General features: G+C 37.0%; 1 pseudogene; it reads right to left on the bottom strand.

Moving 5' to 3' along the window:
• Positions 1 to 308: 308 nt before the first annotated feature.
• Positions 309 to 2,619, bottom strand: LOC100977199 (serine/threonine-protein kinase RIO3-like; annotated as a pseudogene).
• Positions 2,620 to 7,720: the final 5,101 nt, after the last annotated feature.

Below are 7,720 nucleotides of genomic sequence, written 5' to 3'. Positions count from 1 at the left end.
ATAGATAGCTATTTCATCTACATGGAGGATCTGTTTTTTAGTGTAGCTACATTCATCAATTATCTTAGATCTTCCGGATAATTTGCTATAGCTTCTACATCAGCATTTGCTGCTTCACCTTGCACTTTTTTTTAGAGGTGGTGAGATTTTATTTCCTCAATGCTGAGCTAAAAATTCCACACATTTGGCACATGTGTTACAAGGAGGGGGAAAAGCAGAGAAACACCACTGTATACCTCTCATATTTTGGTACTGCGAGTACAACCATAACTTTGTTTGCTATTGGCAACTGGCAATCACCTCTGTGTTTACATTGAAAGTGGTGGGCATTGGTGATATTCACCATACAACACTGGTGGGCATGAAGCAGCTTTCTTTCCATTCTTCTGAATGTGATCTTCATTCATTTTCTCCAAAGCTTCTATCTTAGCTAAAAAAATCCCCTTCATTATCTGCTGAGATGTTTAAAACAGCATTGAAGAGGTCTCATTCATTAATGGCTTTCCTTACTACTCCTTTCTGGAAAAAGTGTGAGACATTTTATAGTCATGGAACAATGATTCCAGTCCATTAAGACAAGTTGGTTCTTCTGACTGACTGATGTCAAACAACCAGACCTTTGCAGCATGCCAAAGTATGTTATACTTGCTGAGGTTGGTATAAAAAAGTGTACATTCATTACATAACCGCTGCATCAAATGAAGAGTTTGTTAGTAGGTTTCTTCCATTCCTTCACTACTGAGCTTTACTTCTTTTAATTTAGGGGCTGGAACATAATCATGGCCAATAAAAGACATAACTAAAATGTATTTCTTGCACTCAAGTTGTATAACTGTTGGATGAGGAATTCTAGTTCTCTGCATTCTTGAGAGATTGTGGATTTCACTTTCTGCCCACATGTGAATAATCTTATGTGGACTTAGTTTACTGAGGTGATCTTGAAACCTAAGATCATCTTTAACTTATTTGTCATGAATCTTCCACTCATTAAGGGTTGTTGTAAATACCATGATGGCACATTCTGTAGGTATAACTTTACTATATTTCTTTTCATCCTCCGTGCTCTTTCTGTATACGTGAAAGACAATAGATTTCTCTCCTGTACTAATAGTCAATGATTGTCTCAAACATTCCAGAGTTGACCATTTTTACATAAGAAAACATGCCTCAGGATCAACTGCATTTTCTTCCGTAGAATGCTCCTTTTTCTTGTGGAGGCAGGCACTTTGCTGTTCTTCTGAGTAGGCATGGTGTTTTGAAGCATCAAAAACTTTGGTAGTTTTAAATCCATTGTCTTCTACCTGAAATGCAGGTGCAAAATTTTCCATTCTTGCTGGATTCTTTCTCCCACATACTACTTCATGATGTTTGGTGGCAATGCCTTTTCCTTTTCCAATAAAACCCTTTTTGGGAGTGGGAACTGGTTTTGCTAGTCAGTAGAGATCATCATGAGTATCAGGCTATCACTGTCTTCATCAGGATGCACTTTTCAATAATTTTCAAAGGACATGGAAACTTTTCTATCTCCACTGAATTTTCTTTTCTTTATGTCTAATTGTGCATCATATTCTTTGCCAAATTCCATCTATAATATCTGAGCCAACATTAGGTCACTGGAAGTGTCAATGTTTTCTTCAGTAATAAATGGTCTTTTAGCAACAGCTACTTGAGGAAAAGTGACAGTTTCTTCCCCTAACTGCAGTTCTTTGACCAACTGTTCACTCATTATATCAGCCAAAGAACAAGATATTGTCATTTGAAGGGTAGCCCATGGACAATTCCTGGGTCCCCAGACCACTGCTGGCTTGGGCTTAGGCAATGTCACTTCCGCCAGATTTTGGAGGGGAAGGAGTTCAGTAACAAGAACAGAGCACAGAGGTGGTAGGACAGGAAGCAGGCTCTACCAAGGAGATAGGTGGAGCCAAGGTAACCAGAACTGAAGTGACAGATCCATCTCACATTTTTATGTAATAAAGATAGTTTCTATCCCTAAGCTTCATGAATGAACCGCTGCCAGCTTCAAGTTTTCTCCTTTGCATCTTCCTCACCTCTCTCAGCCTTTACAGAATAGAAGAGAGTTAGGGCCTTGCTCTGGATTAGGCTTTGGCTTAAGGGGATGTTGGTGCTAGTTTGATCTTCTATCCAGACAACTAAACTTTCTCATATCAGCAATAAAGCTGTCTTGCTTTCTTAACATTTGTATGTTCACTGGAGTAGCACATTTAATTCCCTTCAAGAACTTTTCTTTTCTATTCACAACTTGGCAAACCGTTTGGTGAAAAAAAATCTAGCTTTTGGCCTATCTTGGCTTTCAATATGCCTTCCTCATTAAGCTTAATTATTTCTAACTTTTGATTTAAAGTGAGAGATGAGTCACTCTTCCTTTTACTTGAGTACTTATACACCATTGTAGAGTTTTTAATTTGTCTCATTTCAATATTGTGTCTCAGGGAATAGGAAGGTGCAAGAAGAAGAGAGGTGGTAACAGCCAGTTAGCAGAGCTGTCAAAACACACACAACATTTACCTACTGTTTTTGCCATCTTATATGGGTGGGGTTCCTGATACCCAAAAATAATTGTAATAGTAACATCAAAGATCACTTACCACAGGTCACCATAATAGATATAATATTAATTTAAAAAGTTTAAAATATTGCAAGAATTACCAAAATTTGACACAAGTGTGTACATGACATTGGAAACATGGGGCTGATAGACTTGCTCAGTTCAGGTTTGCCACCGTGTCTGTGAAGCACAATAAAGTGAAGTAGAAAACAATGGAGGTATACCTGTAATTAATGTTCACTGTGTAATCTAAATGGAAATTAAATATAGGGGTTCACAAGCTAAATACATCTTAGAGACCCTTTAATCCAAGGAGGTAAGAGGAGAGAGACCATCCACTTGGTAACCAGAAAGGTATATATATACCTTTAGTGTGTTCTTTTTCCCCTAGACTCAACTGGGAATAATGTTTAACCACATGTTTTTTCTTACATGCCTAGTTTGAATAACAGTTATACAACTGTATGCTACTTGCAGCTCTTGATCTTCATTATCAACATTTAAGTGTTCTTTGGGGGCTGTTTTAAGACATGCTTTACATTATGGATATTGATGTCACCTCTTTTTCATCCTCTGATTGAAGCTGCAGCCTTCCTTAGATAATAAGATTTTCCAAATTCTAACCTCCAGTTAGATGCAAATCAGAGGTTTTTGGGGGCATGTACCACGTCTTGTTTTATAGTTAAACAAGTTAAATAATTAGTGTCTTAGTTTGAGACGCTGTAACAAAGTACGATAAACTGGGTCACTTATAAACAGCAGAAATGTATTTCTCACAGGCCTGGTGGCTGGAAGTCCAAGATCAGGGTGCCAGCATGCTGAGTTCTGGTGAGGGCCCTCTTCCAGGATGTAGACTGCCAGTTTTTCATTGTAGTTTCACATAGTAGAAATTGATTGAGCTAACTCTATTTGCCTTTTTATAAGAACACTAATTCCATCATAGGGGTTCCACCCTCATGACCTAGTTACCTCCCAAAGGGCTCACCTCCTAATACCATTCTGTTGGGGGTGAGGGTTTCAACATATGAATTTGGCAGTGGGGTACGTAAACACACAATCCATGATAGCGGAGTAATGGTGAATTCTCCCTGTTTGCATTTAAATGGTTTGTAAAATCCCTCTAGGTGAAATAGCATATTGTATGGAATCATAGGAGGAGATTTTAGCATGTGAGCCACAGTGAGACAGAAAGCACATAGGATTTGTGTTAAGACAGACATGAATTCATTTCCTAGCTCTGCAAAACAGGGCTGAAGATTCCTGAACCTTCTGAATTCCAGCAGAGAAAATCTGATCCTAAACCAATTATCTAGTTATATCTTTATCAATAGAATATATATCAACTTGTCTGCTTCAAGAAATTAAATTGAGACAATTGACACTGATCATCAGCTGCTTTCTGTAAATCAGTAAAACAAAATTATTACTTTTTTCTTAAATTCAGACATTATTTGTATTATATAGATCTTACTAATTTTCCTCCAAATTTAGTATTGATTTGTATGATATTGAGCAAATTAATATGCTATTCCAGCATATCAAATCTACCTTAGCAAAATTTGACAGATCATCTTTTAATGTTTTGCTACTCCTGCTTAACAATCCTCAGTATCTCTATTGTCTCATACCTGCATGTGGCCTCTGGGTGAAGGTAGATTAAGGCATAGGGAGAATCCTATTTTCTGGACTTTCATTTCTTTATTTCTGACTCCATCATACATCAAACCATCAATATGTAAAGTTCTTTGTGACAGTTTTTGAATTATTCCATGTCTGCATTTTGACAGCAGGAATAATGGTTTTAATGACAGACACTCATCTTCCCAGTAAGTAAGAAAAGATGGAAATGCAATGTTTCTCTTTACTTTATGAGTGTATTGTTATTTGTCATTTATTAACATTGTTTTGACTATTCTCATCATGAATCATTTTTCATGACCAGACTTTATTCTTTGGCAACACATCTCCCATTTCCTGTTGAGAAATCCCCTCTGGGAGACATTAATTCAGCTACTGAGGGACATTCTGTTTCCTTTTACAGGCAATGACTGCACAGCCTGCAAGAGGCCTGTTTTGGACATTAGTTGTTAATGTAAGTAATAATGATAATGAATTGCCTACTTGAATGTTGTATACATATGTCTAAAAGGGTTGCCTTTTAAAAATAGATAATGAATAGAATAGGCTTTGGACAAATGTGATCTCTGAATGAAGGCATCTTCTTGTTTATTAACAGCCACAGGTGTTCTGAGTCCATGTCTTCCAGGCCAGTGACCCTGATTGTAAAGGTCACTTTACATACTGTCATTTCATGACTTCTGGCTTTCTCATGATGGATTAAAACAACAAAGGAATCAGAAAGAAAAAAAAGGGAGGGGGAGCTGATGGGAGGCAAACTCAATGAGACATTGCATTGCTTTTTCTGTAGTCTCTGGTTCCTGGTGAGAGGTGAGAGCAGCATCCTGGTGGCCTCCTGTAGAGATGGGGGCTGGTTGGCCGAATCCCTCTCTCTGCTTGAACAGCTCACAAAGAGCTTGTGTGCGCCATGCTGGTAATCCAGCTCATCTGTTTCATCTGCCTCCTGTGAGATAGGGGAATAAAAAATAGGTAAAATACTCTAGAGAAGCTTGAAATGACTGATGACATTGTCATGTGGTATCACTTGGGCTGGCATATTAAGTCATGCTTCTCTCTGCTCTGTCTCCCACTTCTGGAAAAGAATTTAAAATCAAACAGGATAGCTTGATAGGTAGAAAGCAGAAATGTGTACATTACAGGTTAAATCTGACTTTTTTCTCTGGGAGAAATAAACTAAGAACATGAAAATTGGGGCTCACAACCCAGGTTTTCCTTAGCAGGACTGATTTTGAGAAAGTTGGAGTTAGAAAAATCTATGCCCTGTGTTTTGGGTCTGTACTGTTTTCAATATTACAATACAATTTAATGTATAATGTCCATGTGTCATTTAGTTGTTCTTATGTTCCATGAATTAATTTATTATTCAAAAACATTGTCAATTATTTTTACCCAGTTTACAAGTGACATAGAATTTGAGGAAAAAGAGTAAAGCACAAACTTATTTGAAAATATAAAGTTGGGATGGAGTCAAACTCTGAATGGATCTGAACATTGGGCATTTTCTGAGGATTGATGACCAGCTAGGAGGAGTGGATGGTCCTTGGCTGAAACTTGGGCCATTAACTCTAGCCAGTCATTAATTGCCTGGAAATGTCCTGGGCTGAGGTCATTATTGCTATTATAAACTGAATTAATGCCCTGTGCTTTAGCCAATAAGATTATTTGAATTATCTTTATTCTCCATTCAATTTATATTATAAAAATGTACCAGAGGCAATCAGACCAGAGGATAGATTAATCACATGCAAAATTACATTCTAAATGAATTGTTGTGGATTCATACAGCTACCCAAAGCATTTGAAGAAGTTGATTCCTCTGTGTTGACATTTATTGAAGTTGATTTGCTAAGCTGCACCCCAATTCCTCCACCCTACTTCCTATCATTGGTTCAAATTCAAGTAAATACATTGAATGAGATTTTCAATTCACAATGTATAGATTCAACTTCCTGGAAGATACAATAGTTTGATTTTGAGGTATGAAAAATTGGGATGGTGGGCATGGGGATAGCAGAGTGGGTAGATGTGGGAAGAATATAAGTCCATGAATAAAAAGCTATATAAAACCTAAAACATATATACACAGACACAATTGCTTGACTTTGTGTCATATTTTTCAGCCTTACAATTATTTTTATATTCATTATTTAACTTTACTCTTTCAGTAACGTTTTCAGTGAAGTATGGCAGATATTATGATTCCATTTTATATAGGAGAAAATTGAGGTCTGAACGTTTAAGCAATTTGCCTTGTGTGGCATCTTTACAGATGACCAGAGCTGTCCTCAATCCAAGTTTGTTCCTCCAATGTCAGTCTATAGCAAGGATCATTATTTTGTCCTGGGATGTTCTTTTAAATTTTTATACTGACAGTGACTCAGTACTACTAATAAGTATTAGAATGTCTTTAAAAGCCTTTTTCAAGGTATGTCCAAACTTCTTGAGTTCCCTGGAGGAAGAGTGCTATAGAACTAACAAGTAATACAGCATTTTGATACTTCAGGATGAGAAGATCCATTTGCTGCTCTATCTTCTCAGGATCTGCTTGAGTATTTGTTTTGTTCTTAAGCCATTCATATTTGTGTTAACTATAACCTAATTAGGTAAATTATTGTATTTATGTGATGTTTTTATATGTCTGTATTCTAGTCTATATGTGGAAAGCCTCTTAAATAAAGAAACCTGCTATGATATAACCAGAATTTTACTGGAATACTACAGCAAGGAAGAACAATTACAAAGAAGTTCTGAAAAATTATTTGTGAATTAATTAACCAAGAAAGAATGAGTTTTTATTGTTTATGGATTGCCCTAAGAAGTTGTTAGGATATGATATCAGAAGCAGAATGAACATTTGGATGAACTGATTTTTCTCTTAAGGCAAGGGTCAATGCAAACTGGATGATATTATGAGCTAAGAAGTATTATGCAAGCCATATGGCATTCTGCAGTTATAATTATAAAGCAGTTGTTCTCATTCTTACGTACCTGGTGTGGGTGATTGTTCCTATTCATCCTCCTGAACCTCTTTTCATGGCCAAGCTCTGGCCAGACCAGAAGGGCAGGCAGAGAAGACTCTCATTCCAGATCTACACTACTGTTAGAATCTCTAGATAATACGTTGTCTCAGAAACAACAAACAACAGTTTATAGAGTCAGACTAGGGTCTCTTTTTTTTCTCCTTTCATCAAATGAGTTGGATTATGTGATAAGATAGTGACTATGCAGAAACATTTCTAACTCCAGAGAGTCCACACTTGGCAACTGCAACATTCACAAAAACTGAAAGCCAGAATGATTAGAATCCAGACCAAGGAAACACATTGCAGGGTCTATTGGGGTCTACCTGGAAGAGCAAGGTGAACATCTTGCAGGTGAATTGTTCTATTTGGCCAGTGGTGTTTCTCCAAGTGCACCTGAAGTGTTAGCAATGACACAGATACCACATTGATAAACTGAGAGAAAATCTAAAACTATGACTTTGATAATTACTTCTTGAACTGAAGACTTTAGATT

Source organism: Pan paniscus, chromosome 14, assembly GCF_029289425.2.
Source record: "Pan paniscus chromosome 14, NHGRI_mPanPan1-v2.0_pri, whole genome shotgun sequence".
Taxonomy (NCBI): domain Eukaryota; kingdom Metazoa; phylum Chordata; class Mammalia; order Primates; family Hominidae; genus Pan; species Pan paniscus.
The sequence above is the reverse complement of the archived record's forward strand: the minus strand, read 5'-3'. Positions and strand labels throughout refer to the sequence as shown.